Source organism: Macaca fascicularis, chromosome 15 (genome assembly GCF_037993035.2).
Source record: "Macaca fascicularis isolate 582-1 chromosome 15, T2T-MFA8v1.1".
Lineage (NCBI taxonomy): Eukaryota > Metazoa > Chordata > Mammalia > Primates > Cercopithecidae > Macaca > Macaca fascicularis.
The window spans coordinates 90386723-90409953 of NC_088389.1; the positions used below are offsets into that span (position 1 = coordinate 90386723).

General features: G+C 37.1%; 1 protein-coding gene across 50 annotated transcripts in view; it reads left to right on the plus strand.

Annotated features, from left to right (window-relative positions):
• The window catches only part of PTPRD (protein tyrosine phosphatase receptor type D), a 545821-nt gene that overhangs the window by 228182 nt on the left and 294408 nt on the right, over positions 1 to 23231 (plus strand). The gene's annotated exons all lie outside the window — the stretch shown is intronic.

Genomic DNA, 23231 nt, shown 5'->3' on the forward strand with positions numbered 1-23231 from the left:
TGCAGTGATAACTGAGGATGAAAATATTCTCTCTGGTAGATGTTATCAATCACTAGGCAGGGAAAATGAGATATCACTATCCATAGACTTTTCTTTCTAGTAAGAGTCCAGGGGTACCGGTTTCTTTTGGGCAAGAGGAAAGACATCAATAATTATTTCTTCTTGCTTATGTAACCTCTCTTCTCTAAGACAAAGTTCTACAATCATTTAATCAACTTTGAATCTAAGCATCTGACTAAATGTCATCATGTTTCTTGAACTTAGAGTTTTGTTTTTTGTTTTTTGTTTTAGGAAAGTGATCAGAAAATACACATTTTGCTCTTATCTCAAACAGCATGTAATGGGTCATTTAAAAAATCTTAGTAGATTATTTTTAGACTGGACCATTCTCAAATAGCACTGCCCCAGACCACCACCACCACGAGCACAACAGAACAGGGTATGGTATATAACACTGCTGCTCTTATCTATTTATAGGGAACTAGCTTTGTTCATAGAACATATCTACAGTACAATTATTGTCTAAAAATGCTAGTTTACCAGATATGAGGCATTTTAGTTACCTCGTTTAGCAAATATATTTCATCAAGTGATACTTACGTGTGAGTATCTACTCTTACATATAAATATATCATTTGTGAATTATCACCATTAGGACAAAAGATAACATGTGAAGTACCCAAGTCTAGGACTTAGGAAATTGAATTCCAGCTTTAGCTCTGTCACAAAATAGCTGTGGCATCTTAAGCAAATCTGTTAACTTCCCTGTTCTGTTTTTCTTTCTTTTTTTCTTTTTTTCTTTTTTTGCCTCATATGCATTGGGAAGGCCTCAGATTAGCGATCAGATCACTCAGATCACCCCTCTCCAGCTTTCCATGATTCACTGACATGCCTATTTCAGCAAGTCAGTTCTTGCAAGATGGAAGAAATTTGCTCCCTGAAGGTGACTGTTACTGAGATAGTAAAACACACAGTGAGCAGTTGGATGAGACAGAGAAGGCGCTGCAGTGGGAAATAGAGAGAAATGTTTGCATAATATGTCTGTTTCAAAAAACCTAAGCCATTATAGCAGTTGTTAAAAAAAAAAAAAACATACAACTTTTACAATCTTTCAGGGAGAAGGCAGTCAACTATCTCTGCCATTGTGCAGTACCCTGTGATCAGAATTAGCATGTTCATTACAGTCTCATTTTATTAATGCCTCTTTTTGAAGATGAACACAGTTGTCCCCGCTGTGAAAATGGTACTTTGCCGTTTATGTTATAAAGTGGTCTCGGCTGGAGATCCAGGCTAGGAACATTAAAGAACAAAGCACAGCTGCTTGAGTGTCACACAAAAGGATTTTTATGAAACACTGAAACAAAAGGAAGGGTGGCCACCGCAGAACAAACGTGCTGACAATTATGGTACTGACCGAAGATTACTGGAAAAGGCTTACAAAATAGTTGAGTACTTGGAATACATTGATACCAACACGATAAAGCCTTCCTGTGTACCGCATTTCCATGCTGGAAAAAGGTGGTGGTGGGCAGAGCCACTTTAAGTGAACAGACACTCCTGACTTTCATTGGTGTAATCTTTAGAATTTAAAAACAGTGATTATTTGGGTATCAGTGGTCACAAAGGCAGAAGCCCATATGGATAGTCTATGAGAGACCCTAGTAAGGGGAGACATTAAAATTGAAAATTTGGGAGAGAAAGTGTACCTGTGAGGAGAGGCTATTCATTTTCCTTCTGATCTATCTTTTGAGGACTGTTATGTTGGTGATGCATGCTCCTTCCTTGGAACCATTACTTGTTTTGCCACACTGAGAGCATGTGTAAAAAGGGCTCAGAAAAAACGAGCACACTTGTAAATCACTGCATTTAAGTAAGAACAATTTTCTTCTTTTGACTTCCTATTAAAATATTATTTTTAATAATTTTGAAATGAGCATCAACTCATGTGAGTGTTTGCTGCTTAACTTGTTAACCGAACCATAGAAATGTCGAGCTAGAAGGGAATTTGGTGTTTACTACTTATTTTGGATGTACGAAGCCAAGGTCCAGAGAGTTTGAAATGATTTGTTCTTGGTCGTACAACTAAGATTTTCATTGAGTTTTGCCAAGTCTGAAATTATCCCTGCTGCATTACGTGTGACAGTGGGTTTCAGCCCTTGAGATATTTACTTTATATACAAGATATTGTCTTGGAAGGACAATGTTTTTCCAGCTGACAAGTTGACAGACAAGTATGATTTGAAATAAAAGGTGCCGAAGTGCCATGGGTGCAAAGTGTGCAGAATACCACATGGATGATGCACGGTGAGAGTGAGGACACTGCTGGGTTGAGGCATGAAGAATATTTAGGAGTCTATGAGATAGAGCTAACTTGAGAGAGAAGTAGAAACTAGAAGCTTCATGAGCAAAGTGGCTTAGGGAGGAAATCCCTGAGTATTGATGGTAGGTGTGTGCAGTGTATTAGGGTTCTCTGGAGAAAGGGAACCAACAGAATATGTACATATATAGGAAGAGCCTTATTTTAACAAATTGGCTGACATTAGTAATGAGGCTGAGAAGTTTCAAGATTTGCCAGGGCTGTCAGCTGGAGGCCCGGGAGAGCTGATGTCAGTTCTAGTCCAAAGGCTGGCAAGCTGAAGACCTAGGAAGAGCTGATGTTTCACATTGAGTCCAAAGGCAGGAAAAAAGCTGAGGTCCCAGTTTGAAGGTAGGAGGAGTTCTTCCTTCCTCAGGTGAGGCTCAAGCTTATTGTTCTCCTTAGTCTTTTACCTGATTGGGTAGGGGTTGTCCACATTAGGGAGGACAATCTGCTTTGCTTGGTGACTAAATTAAATGTTAGTCTCATCCAAAAACACCCTGATAGTACCCTCAAAATAACATTTGACCAAATATTTGGGCACCCCAGATATTTCGCCTAATCAAGTGACACATAAAATTAGCAATTACAGGTGGGTATGAACAATGGTAGGTCGGAATTGAGTAGAAGTAAAATAGTAGTAGTAAAAGAAAATGAGGTTGGAACATGACTCATTGGCTAAGGAGATAAAGCTAATAAGTGAGAAAATGTGTGATTAATTTAACCTAGACCATCTTTATGTGAGCTGAAAATTACAAAGGAGTTTACTAAAATACTTCACTTAGTCTATCAAACAATCACACTCATTCATAATTGATGTTTATACTTTAAAACTAGGTAGTTGGTTGGCTTTCATTGATAAAATTTGAACAATTTTTAAAAATTCAGTCTCCTGGTTTTCCAAATTAGTTTTATTTTAAGCTACTAATTAAGATGTTGTTTTAAAAGTTGTGCATGCATAATTTATTGGTATTTAGGGCACAGATATACCAAATGCCTCATCTAGGGTTTAATTATCAAAGCCCTAATTACATATCTCCTTAGAAGAGCAAGTAACTTATTATATCTTATTAAAAAAACAATGACTTGTGAATTAATGCCACATTAAACACAACTATGATGACACACATCCCATATTCTTAATATATTTTATTAAAGATAGCAAGATTTTTTTTTTTTAAACTACTAGGCAACCGGGGAATAGAGCATTTCAAGACTCTCTTATCTGTCATCTTCCAAAATGAGCTATATTTTAATTTATATGTAAAAACTTTCCGTGCCTTTCTTTTTTGTTTCTTGGAACTTTACCTTTGATTATTAAACTTTATCCATTCTTTAAATAAATGTTATTTCCACCCTTTAACAGTAGATTTTTTTAATTGATAGATTTTTGGTCATAAGTGTAGCGCTTTTGAGATTTTTCTCACATGTCTGATGATGTCTGTGTTCAGGTTTAAAATTTGATCATAGTTTGTATTTTCCCAGAAGATATCCTGTATTTCTTAGAGCATAAATACCAAAAGAGCTGTTTAAAAAAGGAAGCTGTAAATTGTGAGACCAGAAAATCAGTATGAAAAGTTTTTAGATATTTTCTACCTTTCTAAGTATTGGCATACATAGTTCTTTCTGTTTGTTTTTGTATTTGTTTAACTATGTGGGTAACTACAGTTCTATCATTTACCAGTCAACTAGAAAATTAAGTACGGGAGAAAAGTGTGTGCTCATAAAATCACGATGGCTTTTAATAAAGCTAGTTATCAACTATCAATATTTATACAAAAACTGGTTGGGGAGGTATATTTGCATATATGTATGTTTTGTACATGTAGTATGTATATAGTGTGTTTGTGTATGACCTGTTTAATTTGCTTCGTAGCACTTTTTACTATGTGATATTATACTCTTTATTTCTTGAGACTTTTATCCTGTATACCTCTTCCTTTGTGTATAAGCTCCATTACAGTTTTCCATGGCCAAAAATGTTCCTGGCATTTATTGGGCACCCAAGAGATATTTGTGGCATGAACAGGTACATATGTAGAGGGATCTATAGATATGGTTGTAGGCACAATGCATTAAGAGACCATTTGGGTAGGAATGAGTCTTACTTTACATATAATGAACAAAGTAAATAATAATTATTTCAGTGGCCACTGTAAGATGAAGAGTGTGATTGAGCGCCAAGAAGTCGAGGCAAAGGGAACGAGAACTACAAAGACAGTGAAACAGGGAATGAAGAGAGATGCTCTTTATAGCTACATAAACATGAATTTGTATAAACTTTCCAGTGCTTCCTAACTGTATGGGTTTAGACATATTACTCAAGTCTGAATGTTAAATTCCTATCTGCAGGATTGGGGGTGATCCTGGCTATCTTTTAGGGCTGTTTGTGGGGAAGTTAATGATGTATATTAAATCATCTGGCAGAGTAACTAACAATAAAGTCGCCAAAGAATGTTAATTTCCTTCCTTCTCCCTTTATTATCTCTTTGAAGCTGAGCTAGCTGGTTTGGCTCTCGCATCACTACCGAATCCCCAGCATCTAGAATAGTGCTAGGCACATAGTAATTCGGTAAGTGTTTGTTATATGTATACATGGCTATGGTGAAGGGAAGGGAGGCTGAAGAACACTGGAAAATGAGTTTTTGTGTCTTCTCAAATAGTCCTTAATCCAAAGGACTGAAAAACAGCTTTTCACATAGAAATAAGATGATACAACAATCTGAAAACATACAGTATTACCAATTTATTTTGAAAGACTGAAGATCATTTATTAGTGCTATGCTAGTATACAATCCCAAGAATTTTAGATCCTTTTTTTCCCCCTTACATTTGTGCTTATTGTTATGTTAACACACATTTCCATATTCTTCATAACGCTTATACATTAGGTAGGTCCAGGTAGTCAATTGCTTCAACTGCCTAGCTCAAACTACAGTGATACTGTCATACTGTTCTATGCCATCTAGGTCACAGAGTACATAAAAATCTATAACTGTTTTATGATTTCTGTGAAAATGTAGCATTAGATATATATTTTAGAAGAAGCAGAAGAATTTCAGATATCCTTGAAACATTGAAAGAGGTAATAGAAAATGTTTTCTTGCTTGTTTTTTTTATTTGTTTGTTTTGTTTTTTCAATTATTTCTGTTACCAACCTTGGTATAGGAAGTGACAGAAGGTGTAGTTATGGGTGTAGGTTCAGCAAACAGACAGACCCGAGTTCAAATCCTAACTCCCCTATTTGCTCTGTGGCAATGTGCACATGTCCTAACCTCTCTAAGCTTCACTCTCTGTCAAGTGGAGATAAGAAGACCTATTGCCTAAACTTAAGAGGATGATTACAGGAGATAATCCATGTAAAGCTTTTAGCAAAGTTCTAAGCACTCAGGAAATGTGAGTTGTTGTTGTGATTATCATTATCATCACTAGTATTACTATGATCAGTACGATTATTATTAAGAGTTAATTTCAAATTATTTGATTAAAGGGCACTGCCCCATTTGTGAAGCAGAATTTTTTGGCACAGGCAGAATTATCTTTCTAAGGCTGGGAATATACAAATTTTTTAATCCTTAAGTCAGGCCCTTGTCCACTAAATAATCATGTGGTCCAGATGCCACCATTTGGCTGTTATAGGATCCACGAAATATTTGAAATTTGAACATCATTCTGTCATAAGTGATAGGGGAGTATACTTAAGAGAAAATTAGATGAAATTTTCCTTTTATCCTGAAAAACAGAGTTAGTTGCATGCTTAGACTAGAAGTTCCATAAGGGCATGGCTTTGTTTTGCTCCAGACTGTACACATGGCAGTAAGCACAGTGCCTGACATTTTCGGTAAACATTTGTGTTTTTTGTTTTATTTTTTAGAGACAGGGTACCACTTTGTCATCCAGGATGGAATGTAGTGGTGAGATCATAGCTCACTGTAGCTCACTGTAACCTCTCACTCCTGTGTTCAAGGGATCTTCCCACCTCACTCTCCTGAGTTGCTGGGACTATAGTATGAGTCACCTTGCCCAGCTAATTTTTTTTTTATTTTGTAAATTTTTGGTAGAGAATAGGTCTTGCTGTATTGCCCAGGCTGGTCTTGAACTCTTGGCTTAAGCAATCCTCCCACCTCAGCTTCCCAAAGTTGTGGGATTACAGGCATAAGCCACTGCTACCAGCCAAAATTTGTTGATGGAATGAATGAATGACAAGTTTAAGGAAAAAGTTTCTAAATTTTATTTTCTTGCAGACTGCTGTATTTAAGGTTTATTTATAAAAATTAGAAATGTCAGGAGATGTTGCTTCCATGTCTCGGAGAGGCATACAATATATGAGAAGAAATTTGTGTTAATTCATGAATTTATTCATTTGATCATCTCTGTTCCTCTGTATTCCAGGAAGTGTGCTAAGTATTAGGAATAAAAAGATGGAAAGACACTTCCCCCACTTGCCTTCAAGGAAGCTGCAATCTCTGTTTGATGGGAAGCCATACATTTGGTTAAAATGACAAGGCAGCGATACATATATACTGTGGCTGGAGATAATAAAGTCTATTTTTAGAAGAAAAGTGCTCTCACAGTAATGCAGCTTACACCTTTTCAAGCTAGTACTTGCAGTAAGAACTAATGTCTCCTTGAATCAATATGACAGTAAAGTTTGTTGAAATGCAAGATGTGTTTGACATATGAAGCCTCAACTGACAGAAAAATTAAACTCACCTTTTTTTCCTGATGAGTAAAAATGTTCTGAGAGAAAAATTGTGTTTCATTTGTAGGAAGATTCGGGATATACTTTGGTTGGGTTTTGAGAAAATATGGTGCAATAAAAAAACTTAAGTAATTACCTTCAAAGTAATATTCCCATTTGTTTCTCTCCCAACTAATAGTAAAAGGAGTTTTTATTGCTGCGCTTACCATTTTTTATGATTCTTTTTTTGCTCTCGGTGGAGATGACAGAGCATACCTAAATACAAAATGATTTTAAAGTGTACTAGTAAAATATCTTAAAACATCTTCTCCCTCAGAGGACTTCATTAAGCAAAATTGATTTTTATAATAAAATATTTATTTATTAAAAAATGGTAGTTTAGGCATTTTAACCCTTGAGGAAAAGCCATTAGCATACACTGTACTCCAGTACGGGAACACTGTTAGATAAGTTACTTTTTAAGGCTTTGACAACTTGGAATAGAGCCCTGTATCCCAAAGAGCCTTTTATTTACACTCAGGTTTTTATGCATGTCATTATAACTTATGATGATAGATCTGAATTTCCAGGTATTGCCAAGCTCATTATAAACTGACATCAAGTGCTACAGCTGACTTGCTATGGGTCCCATTAATCTTAGTTGTAAAGATGCATTAATAAAGTTAACACTCACTGGCTCAATGGTAAATGGAATTCCCTCATCTCAGCTTACAAACAGATAAATCATCATCTGGGAGGAGGAATTCACTCTGACTTAAATGATTATTCTCAAGGATTTGCTATAAACCTTGATTATTCTCAAGGAGGACACTCAGTGCTGCCCATTTTGACTGGGGTTTGAACCGACCTTTTCTTAATTCCCTATCAACATGTTTAAAATATGATTGTGATTATTTAAAAACAAACAAATATGTTTAAAATTAAAATTACTTTACAGCATAGTGGTGAAATGTTGATGGGATGTGTTTTACACAAGCCTGGTTAACTACATGCTAACAGCATTGATTAAGCTCAGGGGCCACGCTTCCTGTGCCCTCCAGGGAGATGAATTCTTGTTCAAAGACCCCCACCGAACTCTTGCCATACTCAGGTGCCAGCAAATCTCTGTCAGAATGGTGGAGGGGAAGTAATTGGTGTGGAGCTGAAGTAGAGACATGCTTACCCTGCAGTTGAGGAATCTTTGGAATTAGGGCCCTCCCTTATACGATGCCTTCCGAAGGTCCAGGAAGACTTACCTGTATCTCCAGTTGATTATAAATTTTTCTAAAATTTATAAAAATACTGTTTTTGCATTTGTTTTCATAAAGTAGTCCTTTAAAGTTTCATAGGCTTTAGACTTTATAATATCTAGGTCTGCCGCTGGGATGGGGCCAAGGGACCTAGGAACCGCATTATACTTTACATAGGATTAAAAAAATTACTTGTGGTACATCAACACTCGAACGTGAGTATCACGTAGAGGGGTGAATGTCTTTCCTCTATCACCCTCCATGGTTCAGTATAGACTTCAAAGGACCTTGCCCAGTGTTTATAATTCTGATTCTAAATTTGTGGAGAACGTCTTGGTACTATCAAAGGACCTTGCCCAGTGTTTATAATTCTGATTCTAAATTTGTGGAGAACGGCTTGGTACTATTTTCTTCCTTTTCTGTTTAACATACAACGTTACACAGGCAGTACACATCAACTACTCTCTCCTGTAGCAGGATGGTTTTTCACACAACACAGGATTCCCCGCCACCTCCGGCCCCAGCCGTTAACTGGACTGTACCTGGTTAAAATTTCTCCATTCTGAAAGGTCAAGGTTTCTATCTCCTCTCATTGCATTTGAACAGTACCACCACCACAATCACTGATGCAAAATAATCTTTTCATCAAGACACTGTAAATTCTTAATTTTTATTTTTATGTAAACTAGTTCTAAAGTTTAGTGGCATTATTTACTAAAATTCAACAAATGAATTTCTGAGCTGATTCTCCGTGAGCGACATGCTGTCTTGTGTATTAAAGGAGAAGAGACAGGTAGAAGGCAGGAATGGTTGAAGCTTCTTCTTTAAAGCGTTTGTCTGTAAAATAAATATTAAAAGATCTTCAGATTTCTTTTCTCAATGAGCAAACGATACAGAACCTCTGTTTGCTTGTTCAGGTTTTATTGGCGATTAGAAAAGCAAAGATCAAACAGGAACAAAATCCTAGAGAATTAGTAATAACCAAGCATTCAGTGCAGTTTTGGAATGTGTGAATTTTAATATATAGGTGTTCCATCTGATGGTCAGATAGATTCTTAGCCTTAGAAGAGAGGTCTGCTAAGTACTTTACTAACTACTAAAGGGGGTCTGTGTGCATTATCTGGAGAAGCTACGAGTTAGGAGCGGCTGAGGTTCAGAGGTGGCTTGACCAAACACGCTGGCAAATGTGGTGATTACCAGATTTTCTGACTCTAAAGTTTATTCTGTATTTACTACTTCATATATCGCCCTTTAATGCTATCTTGCAAAGGATGCAATCGAGTGTAATGTGACATAGAAAAGTGTAAGGATCGATTTTTGTGTGTGTTGGGGGTCTCTAGGAAAAGGATGAAAATGTGTAAAAGATATCCTAACTCCAGCCAGAGGGGCTACTGAGTTGGTTGTGTAATGGACATTTATTTAGTCATTGTCCTTGAGTTTCTTTGTAACCTGGGTAGAAAGAGAACTCTGAGAGCACAAAAAGATGGGGTGGATTGGGATGTAAGAGCTGAATGGTTGTGAAATATAAAATGCATTTAAAAGACGTTAAAGAAGACATAGTTATTATTGAAAGGCTAGTTAAGAGGGTACTTCTTTTTTTTAAATGCATTTGATTGTTATACCTCTTTATTATCTTTTAAAATATTATGGTAATTGAAATAAGCCATTCACAGAAAGACAAATGCTATGGGATCTCACTGATTTGTGGAATCTAAAAAAAAAATTGATCTCAGAAGTAGAGAGTAGAGTGATGGTTACCAGAGGCTGAGCAGGTTGAGGGGTGGGGATTGGGGAGATGGTGGTCAAAGGATAGAACATTTCAGTTAGGAGGAGTAAGTTTAAGAGAACTATTGTAGAACATGGTGACTATCGTTCATAATATTTTGTATTCTTGAAAGATGCTAAGAGAATGGATACAAAGTATTCTCAAACACAAAAGTGGTAGCTGTGTAAGATAATGCATATGTTACTGAGTAAGATTTAACTATTTCACAATGTACCATCATTTTGTATGTGGTAAATACATACACTTCTATCTCTCAATTAAAAAATAAATTTATGGCTGGGCACAGTGGCTCACTCCTGTAATCCCAGCATTTTGGGAGGCTGAGGCTGGCAGATCACTTGAGGTCATGATTTCAAGACTAACCTGATCAACATGGTGAAATCCTGTCTCCAGTTTAAAAAAAAAAAAAAAAATTAGCCGGATGTGGTGGCATGCACTTGTAGTCCCAGCTCCTAGGAGACTGAGGCAGGAAAATCGCTTGAACCCGGGAGGTGGAAGTTACAATGAGTCAAGATCGTACCACCGCACTCCAGCCTGTGCAACAGAGCAATACTCTGTCTAAAAAAAAAATAAGTAAGTTAAGAAAGATATTTCTTAAATGTTTGAGGCAACCACAGGAAGTTAAAAGGTGAGGGCAAGTCATTTCAGATATGTTGGAACTGAGTTTTCTTAGTGTTTTATGACTCCGTGACTTTCTCTTTGAAACCTCTGGTAGATGGAGATTATCAAGATACCGTACCATTGGTCTGAGAATCTAACAAGTAATTAGTCATCTTTTATTAAGAAAATTATTCACAGGAATCTTTGATCACCATTCATGGCTTTATACACAATATGTTTTCATGAAAATGAAAAGTCCAGCCTGAGTTTTGTTTGTTCTTTCTGAATATTATCAGTTGATAGACTTGCTGAGCTAATGGAAATGTACCTAGCGCTTTACCTATGTGGTCTTCATTTAATGTGTATCAGATTAAGGGATATGGTAATCTCTTATTCAGAACCCAAATATCTTACTAATATGGGAAAATGTTCTTTTTTCTATGGCCCCAAACTCGTGCAGCAAATTTTCTTTTAGTGTCTTTCTTAAACAGCAGTTGGTGGAAGCTTTACAGGTCTTATTGTTGAGGAAGTGACTTTAAATTTTTATTTTAGGCAAAAGCATCTGCAAATTAAGACTGCAGAAAGCAGCAGTGAGAAGATCCTCACAGTTCTACTCAGTTGGGCAATTCTTCACTCCTCTGACAATTTAATTGGGTGTAAAAAGAAATGGCAATTAAAAATCAAGAGCTTTAAGTGGGACAACTTACCAGTTTCAAAGTTAGTGATTTTTTAAAAAAAATTAGCAAGACTCAAAGATGGTACATCTTTAGTTCTCTAGTTAGTTGTTTCCTATTATGTTCTGTGCTGAAATTGCCATATCAGATGTGCCTTTTAATGGCAACTTTTGCAAAAGTCTAAAGATAAAAAGAAGTTGAATTCACCCTTTTATGCACATACATAAATACACTTATAGAAATACTTATTTTTAAGAAAGTTTATCTACTCAAGTTTTATTATTTTAATGATTTTAGACTCTTTTAATTCAAGCCTTTTGGATTTTTAAAATCAAGACTGTAAGACTTAAAATCCAAGTGGTTTTGTTTGTTCTTTTAAGTAGGAATGAAACCAGTATTGCTTATCCCATTACTTAGACAAGGGGTGCTACAGAGAAGGGACTCAAATATTTTGCTGAAATAATACATGTCAGTAAATTTTAAAAGTTAGGACATCTAAGTGACATATCTGATGTTGATTGTAGCTTAGTAATCAGGAATAGGAATAAATTACTTATGTATATCAAGGTTTGCACATCCACTTGATAAGAGTTATAAACATTTCTCCAAAATGAGACATCAGTTCTCTCTCCTGAGAAGTGTACAAATCTCAGATCATAACATGGGTGCTTTATCGACCAACCCTTATCAGAGGCACTGAGTAGACATCTTCATTCTCCCAGCCTTCTTTCCCTTCTTTCTTTCTTTTCCTTCTTTCTACAAGTGTTTTAGGTAATCGCTCTTATTACCCATCGATTTACTTCATCCCTTGACCCATCTAAGGTTCATGAACTCTCAGTGTATTTTGATTTATATGAAATGAAAATATATTTTTATCTCTTATAGAAGAGCCAGATTGGGAAAAAAAGAATTTGTAAATAAGTATTTTGGATAACAGTTATAGAAAGTAGAGTATGGTTGTACTCATGGGGGTGTTCGAATAAATGCCATTTTATACACCAGTAATCCCCGATTAAACTACTACCAACTGAACTTCTATATTGAGGAAATCACTGTGTTCTGTGCCACCTGCAAGTCTGGGTGAATTTCAGCTTAGCCTCTCATGGAGGACATGACCACTTCAGCAAGATTAATAGCATAGTTAAATTATTAGTATTTTTAGCCAGAGTAAATCACATCCAAAACATTGAAGAATAAAACTGTCTAGCCCCTCTGTAATAACATCAGCAGTCTTTATCTCTCATCTGAAAGGTAGTTTTGTATGTGAGATATGCTCCGAAAGTAGGGTATCTATTTTAGTAGCTTTCAACTTTATGAATAAGTTGCAGATATGAGAGAAAAACCACAATATTTCTTTGATAAGAAATGGTGAATTTTTCTCACATTTGTCATCATTAAAAATTCTGTTAACCACAGACCACGGTTTATTACCTAATCTATGGTTATCATTCTTTATTCAGTCTGCCTAGAGTCTGAAGTAAGGGATCCCTGTGTTCAGTTTTGAAATACTTCTTTAACACATGGGCTTTGAAATTTTATGAAGACATAGTAGTTATCAAACTTGTAAAGCAAGGTGTTAAATATTTAGTGCAAAATGAAGTTATGAAGACCATGTACTAGATGAAATTTTAAAGGTGGAATTTTCCTCTAGCTCATCTGCCATGTTACAATTTGAAAAGTCTCCTGACATCTCAACATTCCCATAAGCTTAGTGGGGATGCTTTTGTCTATCTGGTAAGTTCATTGGCCCTTTGCACTTTAGTTGATTTGTACTGATGGTCCAGTACCTAAAATAGCCTCATGTGGTTAGAAAGTCAGGATATAAGGTTTGGTAGTAAAGTGAATTATGCGTCAATAGTAGATCAACGATTCACTTGTATAACTTTAAAAGTGATTAGCTAACTCTCCTTTATAAAATGTAAAAACTTTCATAAATTTCTTTTTAAATTTTGGGAAAAATGTCTGAATAATAGAAAACAGATGGTTTTAAATGATCCTAAATTATCAAGATTATTTTCTCCATGAAGATGTTGCTCAGGACTGTGGCTGTAGCACAGACTAGCTGACATACGTTGATATTTCATTGAAGCTGAAATATATATTGATTTCATGTTGAAAATATATGGACGAATCTCTTTAGAATGTGAGAAAGGGATGGGAATTGTTACTTCCTGATAAGGATAAATTTATTACTGGGGCATGCATTTTCCTCTCAAAATTTTTTTTTGTTTTTAATGTCAAATCAATTTTTTTTTCCTAATTTTAAGTTAGAATACAGCTGTTAAATAGAAGACAGGAAAAGCCACTGAGTCTATATAGATGCCATGCTAGATTTTATGTGTGGGAAATTCACTTAGAATGGTTTTGTTCTTATTAGACATTTTTACCGTTGAGTCTTGCTGGTCTTTTAAGCAATGTGAACTAATGCTTCTAAAAACTTACAATTCACTTTTTAAAACAGAGGAGTGACTTTTCTCAAAACACCATGAAAGACCATTGTCTATACCTAAGAGGATAAATGAAATTAAAATAGACCTAATTTAGACTGCTCTTTCTTCATGTTTAAATAGTGGTGATAGCTTACTTTTTCTCAAAGTGAGCACACTTGATTTTGCATGAGTGCTTGGTGTACTTACTGTGCCCTCCTTGAAAAATTTGGGCCATAAGGTTTAATTGCATGCTCATCAAGCAAACAGGCTTGGAGGTATATTCTCTGAGCCGTGGGCTCCCGCAGCTCCCATTAATGCTAATGGGAGTTACACATGTGTATTGAGGAGAGAATAATATAGCCTTTGAAGTTGGAGTTGCTAATTGAGTGCTTTCTTCAGCTGTGCTCAGCTTCAGTGGCTAAGCTGAGTTAGAGTGGTCTAAAATGTCATTCTGGTAAAGCCCCTAGAACATTATCAAAGCAGGTTGGCAGTGAAAGAGACAGCTAAAAAGAAGTCTTTCTCACCCTTCAAATGGAGAAAGAATTAGCAGGCCAAACAAAAGAAGGAGCAAAGAAGTCTCAAGAATGGGCACTCCTTTCTTTAAAAGTAGCTTGAGCTAATTTAGTTCAGAAAGTGGGAAAAGAGGAAGCCCTCTTCCCTGGTGGAGTTGCTTGCCATATGTGGATGACTTTTTGTGAAATATGAGGACTAGTCAGGGCTAAATATTATCCACCTCTCTCGTAGATTTTGACTAACAGATACTTGTTCCTGGAAGTGACCGGATGTCTGTCATTTTGTCTTGTGTCTCATGTCTTTTGTCTCATTTTGTCATTTTGCCTCATGTCTAAAGGTCCAAGATCCCAATGTGTCAGATCCCTTATATGCCCTCTTATTTCTTGCATAAACTCCTTTGTAGTAGTTATCTTTGCAAAGATATGAGAAGCTGTAGGATTCTACATTGTAGGGCTCTACATAAAAGGAAGATGAAATTGACTCAGTCCTAAAGAGTATTTAAGTGATGATCTTCTCTATTTCAGTCTACCCTCATTTGTCCTGGCCTTCCTTACAACATTCAGCATTAATCTGTGTGGCATTTTATCAAACTGGATACAGACAGGGAGGTCTTTTATTGTGAAGAAAACTATACCTGGTCGTGGGATGATCAAACCTCTGAACTCATTAGTCTCATTTGCCACAAATGCATAAACTGGTTGCCTTGTTTGACCTTAGCTGTGACTGCATGTGTTAGGCAACTCAAATATTTTGCCACTGTATGAAATGACTGAAATCGCCATAAGTATTGACTTGGAGGTTACAAATAAATTTTAGCAAGTAGGCGAATTCACAAATATGAAGAATGAGGGTCAAAAAGTTCAGTGTAATACCATTGCCTCTTCTGGAAGCATATCTTAAATCACATTTACCAATAAAGGATTAATCATGTCATATTAACATCTGAAGGACAGTATATTAAAAATAACACTATATCAAATAACAGAACAAAACTAGAGAAACTCATATTCTAACTAATAGCCTTCCAGACTTACCATAATATGAAGGGCTTCAGCTTTACTATGTTATAGAAAAAGAAAGAAGAAGAAAAAAAAAAAAAAACAGTGCAGGAATAGCGATACTCTTCTTTGATAAGAGCTGCTTCTAAAATGACAGACTATTTATTCATTTAAGAAAGTTCTTGCAGAAAAGACAGTTGGGCTGAGAATGTGAAAATGTAATTCGCCTGGTCCCTCAGGGTGTAAGAAAAATAACTAAACCAGTTATGAAACTGGTGGTGGCCTCTGTGGACTGTCATGTAGAAGAGGGATTAGACTCATTTTGTGTTCATGCAGACAGCCAAATCAGGCTCAGAAAGTGGCAGATTTTTGGACTGGTCCCAGGAAGAACGCTGGAATGATCTCAGCTTCCTGAAAATTACTAGGGCAACTTTAGGAGGTAGAAGTGAGTGATCATTTTCTGGGGGTGCTAGAGAGGCAGGAGATTCAAACTTCGGGTAAAAAACACAGCATGATGATGTCAGAGAGTCTGTGATGCTATATTTTAATCTGCCGTTTTTTTCCACTTGGATTTATTTTTAGTTAAAAAAAAAATAAGTCAGTAGCAGAATAGTCTGTCAACTATTTCTAGGTATGGTTGAAGTACTCCATTCCGCAGAAGGAAGGCCAAGTAAGATATTATAATGTTTATACCCTTAGCATTAATGTCAGGGATAGTACCTTTCCCTTCCCCTTCCTGCTCTCTCTTCTAGAAATGGAAGACGCCACTGAGATGAAAGAATGCCACTTCTCTTTTAAAACATTTTACAGAGTAACTTAGTCTTAACCCACATGTGCTTTTTTATATTTGTTATTCAGTCTATTCAAAAGTAATATTCTTTGAATACCTATTATGTGTTGGAAGTAATAGAGAGCTACATCCCACCCTTTGCCCAGCACGCACACCAATATAAGTAAAATGTAAGTCTTTTTTTTACTAATGAATAAATGTTAGGGTTTTGTTATTGACGGAATGTTGAATATAAACACATGAAAGTATTAACTACAGGTGTGTTATTAATAATCCTTTCCTTCTTGTAAATTTTAATACCTAATCCTTCTGAAGGCACAGTAGTACATAACAATGCCATAGCCAATCACAGAACACATCATGATTCAAACTAATCGATTATAATTTTAAATAATCACACTAGCGACAATTGTTTAAAACATGCTAATAGTCTTCCATGAAAAAGAATGTGAAATGTCTTCATTGTTCTCTACTGGAGAAAAGTTAAGGCAAGTACCACTTGTATGTGGGTGGTCCCACCAGCCTCAGGGTCCCCCAGAAGTTGTCATCCTCTTCTCATCCCAGTGAGTGTCCCTCCAAAAGACCGCATTCTTATACCAGTCACTAGTACCACCATCCTTCTACCTGTGTCCAAGTCTGAAGCATGTGGATTTTCATTAACTTATTCTTACCTCTTCTGTCTTACCTCTTCTGACCAGTGCATTCCCATGTAATAACTGACAAGTGACCCTTGTGTTTTTCCTTGTCTTCTGATTTGCTTCTAACAACTTAATTGAACAGCTTCCTTTCTCCATTGTACAGCCTCTCAAATGATCTATCTACAGTTTTGCTCGAACCCCTGCACTTAATTCAGGTACAGCTGCCAGTTGTATCCTTTGCCTATAGATGCAAATTCATACATTTAATTTTGGCCTTTAAATGAAATGAATATTTTTCAGTACTTTTAAATTGATATGGCAAAACATACAAAAGCAAACAATAGAATATGAAATATAAATGTACTTACTGGATGAATTTTGTAAAGGAGATATGTTTTGTAGGATATATAGGTATGAAAAGGAGTAGTTAACATTGAAATATCATCTTTCTGGAAGTTATAATGAATGCTGTTCCTGCTCTCCTTTTCTTTTCTTTTCTTTTTGTTTCATTTCACAAGGTCTTGATATTTAGGTACAAAAAGGAGTAGTTAACATTGAAACATCATCTTTCTGGAAGTTATAATAAATGCTATTCCTGCTCTCTTTCTTTCCTCTTTCCTCTTTCCTCTTTCCTCTTTCCTCTCTCCTCTCTCCTCTCTCCTCTTTCCTCTCTCCTCTCCTCTCCTCTCCTCTCCTCTCCTCTCCTCTCCTCTCCTCTCCTCTCCTCTCCTCTCCTCTCCTCTCCTCCCCTCCCCTCCCCTCCCCCCTCCCCTCCCCTCTCCTCTCCTCTCCTCTCCTCTCCTCTCCTCTCCTCTTCTCCCCTCCCCTCTCCCCTCCCCTCCCCTCCTCCCCTCCCCTTCCCTCCTCCCCTCCCCTTCCCTCCCCCCTCCCCTTCCCTCCCCCCTCCCCTCCCCTCCTCCCCTCCCCTCTCCCCTCCCCTCCTCCCCTCCCCTCCCCTCCTCCCCTCCCCTCTCCTCTCCTCTCCTCTCCTCTCCTCTCCTCTCTTCTCCTCTCCTCTCCTCCCCTCCCCTCTCCTCTCCTCCCCTCCCCTCCCCTCCCCTCCTCTCCCCTCTCCTCTCCTCCCCTCCTTTCTTTGCTTTTCTTCCTTTCCTTTCCTTTCCTTTCGTTTCCTTTCCTTTCCTTTCCTTTCATCTCTCTTCTCTTCTCTTCTCTTCTCCCTCCTCCTCCTCCTCTTCCTCCTCCTCCTCTTCCTCCTCCTCCTCCCCCTCCCCCTCCTCCTCCTCCCCCTCCCCCTCCTCCTCCTCCCCCTCCCCCTCCTCCTCCTCCCCCTCCCCCTCCTCCTCCTCCCCCTCCCCCTCCTCCTCCTCCCCCTCCCCTCTCCTCTTCTCCTCTTCTTTTCTTTTTTTCTTTTGACAGGGTCTTGCCCTGTCACTCAGGCTGGAGTGCAGTGGCTGGATCACAGGACATTGCAGCCCAGACCTTCTGGGGTCAGGTGATCCTCCCACCTGAGCTCTACCAGTAGCTGGGAATACAGGCACACACCACCGTCCTCAGCTAATTTTTGTATTTTTTGTAGAGACAGGGTTTTGTCATGTTGCCCAGGCTGGTCTCGAACTCCTGGGCTCAAGCAATTCCCCTGCCTCAGGCTCCCAAAGTGCTGGGATTACAGGTGTGAGCCACTAGGCCTGGCCCTGCTCTGTTTTTCATTTTTTAAAATTTATTTTTATTTATTTATTTTCTCTTTATTTCCATCGTTTACCCCATGTTCTGGTTAGTCACTTCCATTTTCCTCATCTTTTAGTGACATCTTCATAAGGATAGCTTTGCCCAAGTGGCAAGTCCTACCAATATTTGTGATAGTTAAAAAAATATATATCATCTGACTAGAACACAGTCAGGCTCATTTAACTTTGAGATTTTTGTTTAACAAATGGACAATCAGCTTTTTGGTTATTTTCTTACTTTATAGGGGATACCATTAAGAAAAACATTCTCAGTTGTGAAAAGTAAGGAATTAAATCTATTTTAGTGATTATAAGAAATGTAATCTTTTGATATTTTCATCACATGTTTGAGTATCCCAGTATTTAAAAAAAGAATAAACCATAAATTTAGATGGAGGGCCATATAATATTTCAACATGAAAATATAAAACCATCATGGTTGTTGATGTGGAAAATGTTAATGTAATTAGCTAGGCTTAGAAAAACTTACTTTCAGCATGTTAGCAGCTGGCTAGTAAAGTTATTTTTCTGGGGCTTGTTGTTGCCCTTTCATCTAAACCAGATCACTTCCTGTTATATAGTTTAATGAAATGATTATATGGAAAATAAAAAGTGCCAGGAAATTAAAGCTCTTCTAAAAACTAAATAGAATAACACAGCAGAACTAGACTGGATGAAATAATGTCCCTGTGACTTCAAACAGTGAATGAAGCCACAGTGGTGCACCAAGCACTAACTTGGCATTTGGCTTTTAAACTAAATATTTACGAGTAAATACTTTAAATGTCAGTCTGTGGTGCTTAGCATGCCCACTCCTTGGCTTTCACAGCTTTTTTACTGTTCAAGTAGAATGATTTTAGTTTTCATTTGTCTAACAGAGAGGAAGAAGCATCAGCCCTTGTTTTTTTAGTTTGGATTCAGGTATCAAAAGAGACCGTGTGGTGTGACTGGGACACTGGGCTGAGCACCAGGAAACCTAGGATCCCATTCCAGAATCGACACTAAATAGCAATGTAATGTTGACCAGAAACTCTAGGCTTTCCAGTGCCTCAGATTTTTTCCTCTCAATTCTGAAATTGATAATAGCCACCATTTATGGAGTACTTAATATGTGCCAAACATACTAAGTGCTTTACTATATATATATATTTTTTTACTTTTCACAGCAATCCTGTGAAGTATTATCTCTTTGAAATAGATGGGTGCACTGTAGTTCAGAAAGGCCGATGTTTGCACAACAACAACAAATATAATAATAATAATAATAATAATAATAAAGATCACTTAACAAAAAGTGTGCTACTATGCCAAAATACTTAAAATGCATACTACTGTTAAACCACTTTAGTCTATAGGTTAGCCCACTTAATCTCAATATCAGTTCTGAGTAATAGGTAGAAAATGAGTTCTCCCATTTTACTAATAGGGAGCCTGAGGTACAGTGAGCCTTAGCAGCTCAGCTAATAATCAGAACTTCATATGAATCTAATCTTGTCTTACTTAACATTTGTGTTGGGATTTTTAATGTAGGAAATATACTTAATTCTTTCTCCTTTATATTATTTGTATAAGGAAAAAATATGGTTAAAAAGAAGGAAAAAGTCAAATGATTAAGAGAAAACCTTAAAATACTCAGGTATTCCTTCCCTTTTTATGAGTGATGAGCAAATCATTTATTGTAGGTTAATTTAGTACCTACAACTGGCTATTAGTAAAAATAAAATTGAATTAAATAGTGATGTTCAAATGTGGATTTTGTGTTGATTTAAAGTTTTTATTTAATTATACTTTGTAAGTACCCTGTTTCGTGAGTGGTGCTAAACTGCTCCTGTTCTGTGGTTTCTGCGTATGGATGGATGATCAGAGATCTTCATATGGTAACGTGAGCTTCCATGGAATGGACATCCACCTGATTTAGGCATCCAGTTACATACTTGTCACATATTAATTTAGTTTATTTTCATGATACTCTTACCAGAAGGGCAATACTTTTCACAACGCATCAATCTAGAAATAAAGGTAAGCCAAAATGACAAAACCACAAAACATGGAACAGAGCCTGACCTTGAGGAAACTGACTTCACATCACATATCCTTCCTATGCTCTGTGCTGCTGACCTTCATGAAGTTACCTCCTCGACACCCTGTCCAGTGCTGCCACGTGAACACACTCAAGTCCTGGGACGCAGCCAAGCATATGTGAAATGATCAAGTTAATGTGTCTCATCTTCCAGGAATATCAGTTTTACTCAGAGACGGAAGGAAAACAAGGATTATGTTAATATTAAAATTAGATCCATTGAGGAGACAAATGTAAAATTCCCATTCACTTTTAAGATGAAACAAGATATCAGAGTTTTGTTTTTGTTGATGGTTGTCTTGGACTTTGCCCACAGATGACTCTGGTACTCTGAATTATAGAGGTTATGTGTGGGGAACATTGAGAAGCCTGTTTTTCACCTGGTTGCTTCTTTGTGAAGTCATGTCTGAGTCTCATCACTATGCAAAATGCCTCAACCACTTGCTTGTGCTGATTCACTCTCTTTGAGCCACTTATCCGTTCCCAGTTGTAGAGATAAAGTACATATGGTCCAATTCTTGAAATCCCGGAAATTTCCATAAACCCCTCCAGAATTAAGAAAATTAAAGGAGCACTTCCCTTTTTTCTTTTTTATTTTTTCAGGTGCATTTTCAAAGTTCTATTTACATCATCCATTTGCCATCAGTACTCTAATGGCAACTACTATTCATATACTAAGCACAGTGATTTTCCAATATTCTGGCTGATTTGATAAATGTGGACAGTTAATTCAGATTCCCTCCTGCCATGGAGCAGGGAATGGGTCAAGCCATAAGAAGATATGGGAGAGACACTAAGAGTCTCTGAGTGGTTCTAAGTGACTCTCTTGGAATATGCCAGTTGCTTTAGATGTGGGCACTCTGCTGTGTGAACAGGAAGCACTAAAATGTACCACAGTGATGCTTTGCTAAGTGGCGTTTTAGAGTTCGGAAATACCTCTTATACTTCCCATCTAATCTTTTTATTAGGAATACCTTATGCTGGCCCTTTTGTAGTATAAGCAAAATACTTCACTAAAATTTCATAATGTGCAGGTTTTCATCCCCATCTAATGACAGCTGAACTGGATCATCCAAATCATGAAATTTTACTTTGGGACTTGAATTAGTTCAACTATTTGTATTATCCAGGCTAACAGGGTAACAGTAATATCTTCACTTCAATATTTAATGTTTAGATATATCCTACACGAAAGTCTAGATTTTTAAAAAAATGGTTTAGAAATGCTATGTCTTATTCTCAGCTGTATGTGGAATTGAATAATGGAAAAGCAGTGTGCTGGGATATAGGGTTACAATGCAATGCATCGTAAAAGCTGACATCCTGTAATCACAGATATTTGCAGCCCAAGTATAGCAGGCAGCCTCTGTGTTAACTTCAATAGAGTTATACTTGACATGTAAACCTGTGACACAATAATAATACTTGTTTCCTATAAAGTCCACCATAATGTAAAACCATCCCTTAAACTTGTTAGGTTGCCTTAAAATTATATATCCTAGATTTGCAATGAACTGTAATAAAATAAATATTTGTGTTTATTAAGTGACTATTCTGTTAATCTCCACGAGCTTTGGCACGGCAGCTCTAGTAGGAGTTGGTCATTCTCCATTGCAAATTGCTTTGTAATCAGGGGCCACTCCCATTCGTTTTTAATTAATTTATTTATTTTTAATTTTTTTTTTTTTTGAGACAGAGTCTCACTCAGTCACCCAGGCTGAAGTGCAGTGGTACAATCTTGGCTCACTGCAACCTCTGCCTCCCGGGTTCAAGCAATTTTCTTGCCTCAGCCTCCTGAGCAGCTGGTATTACAGGCGTGTGCCACCACGCTCGGCTAATTTTTGTATTTTCTGTGGAGGCCGGGTTTCACCATGTTGGCCGGACTGATCTCGAACTCCTGACCTTGTGATCTGCCCACCTCAGCCTCCCAAAGTGTTGGGATTACAGGCATGCGGCACCGCACCCACCCTATTATTAATTTTATGAATGTTTTTCTTTGCTGTTCATATGCTTATAGATTTTAATTGGCAGACAAAATTGTATGTATTTACCATGTACAACATGATGTTTTTAAGTATATATACACTGTGGAATGACTAAACCCAGTTAATTTACTTTTGCATTAACTCACCTAGTTATATTTTTGTGGTGAGAACTCTTTATATCCGCCCTTTTAGCATTTTTCGAGAGTATAATATTAACTGCACTTACCATGTTCCACACTGGATCTCTTGAACTTGTTTCTCCTAACCAAAATTTTGTATCCTTTGACCAATATCTTCCAAACTATTCCAAATCCCGCAGCCCCAGGTAGTCACCATTCTGCCATTGATTTATGTGACTGCTCCAACCCCCATTGGGCTTCTGTTGAAATTAAACATTCAAGTAAGGTTTTCTTTACCTGAGACTATTGTCTGCTTCTACAGAGAGATATGCCCAAATTTGGTAAAAAAAAAAAAAACCAATGTGACAGATCCTGGATTCAGTTATAATCTAAGCAATGTGCTTTGTGAATATTTTGAATAAGGTTTCTTAACTTAACCTTAAGGAGGTGAGAGAGATTATTGTGTAGATATAAAAATAACCTTCCTCTAGCATAAAAGATAAATACAATAATAAAAATAAAATATGAAAAGACTGTTTAGCATTGTTTTCTTGTGCAGAAGGGGTGAAGTTGTTCAGGAGAAAGGGAGAAAGGCAGAATGGATTTCAGAATATCAAGCATCATGTAGTGAAGTAAAGCTTGGTGCT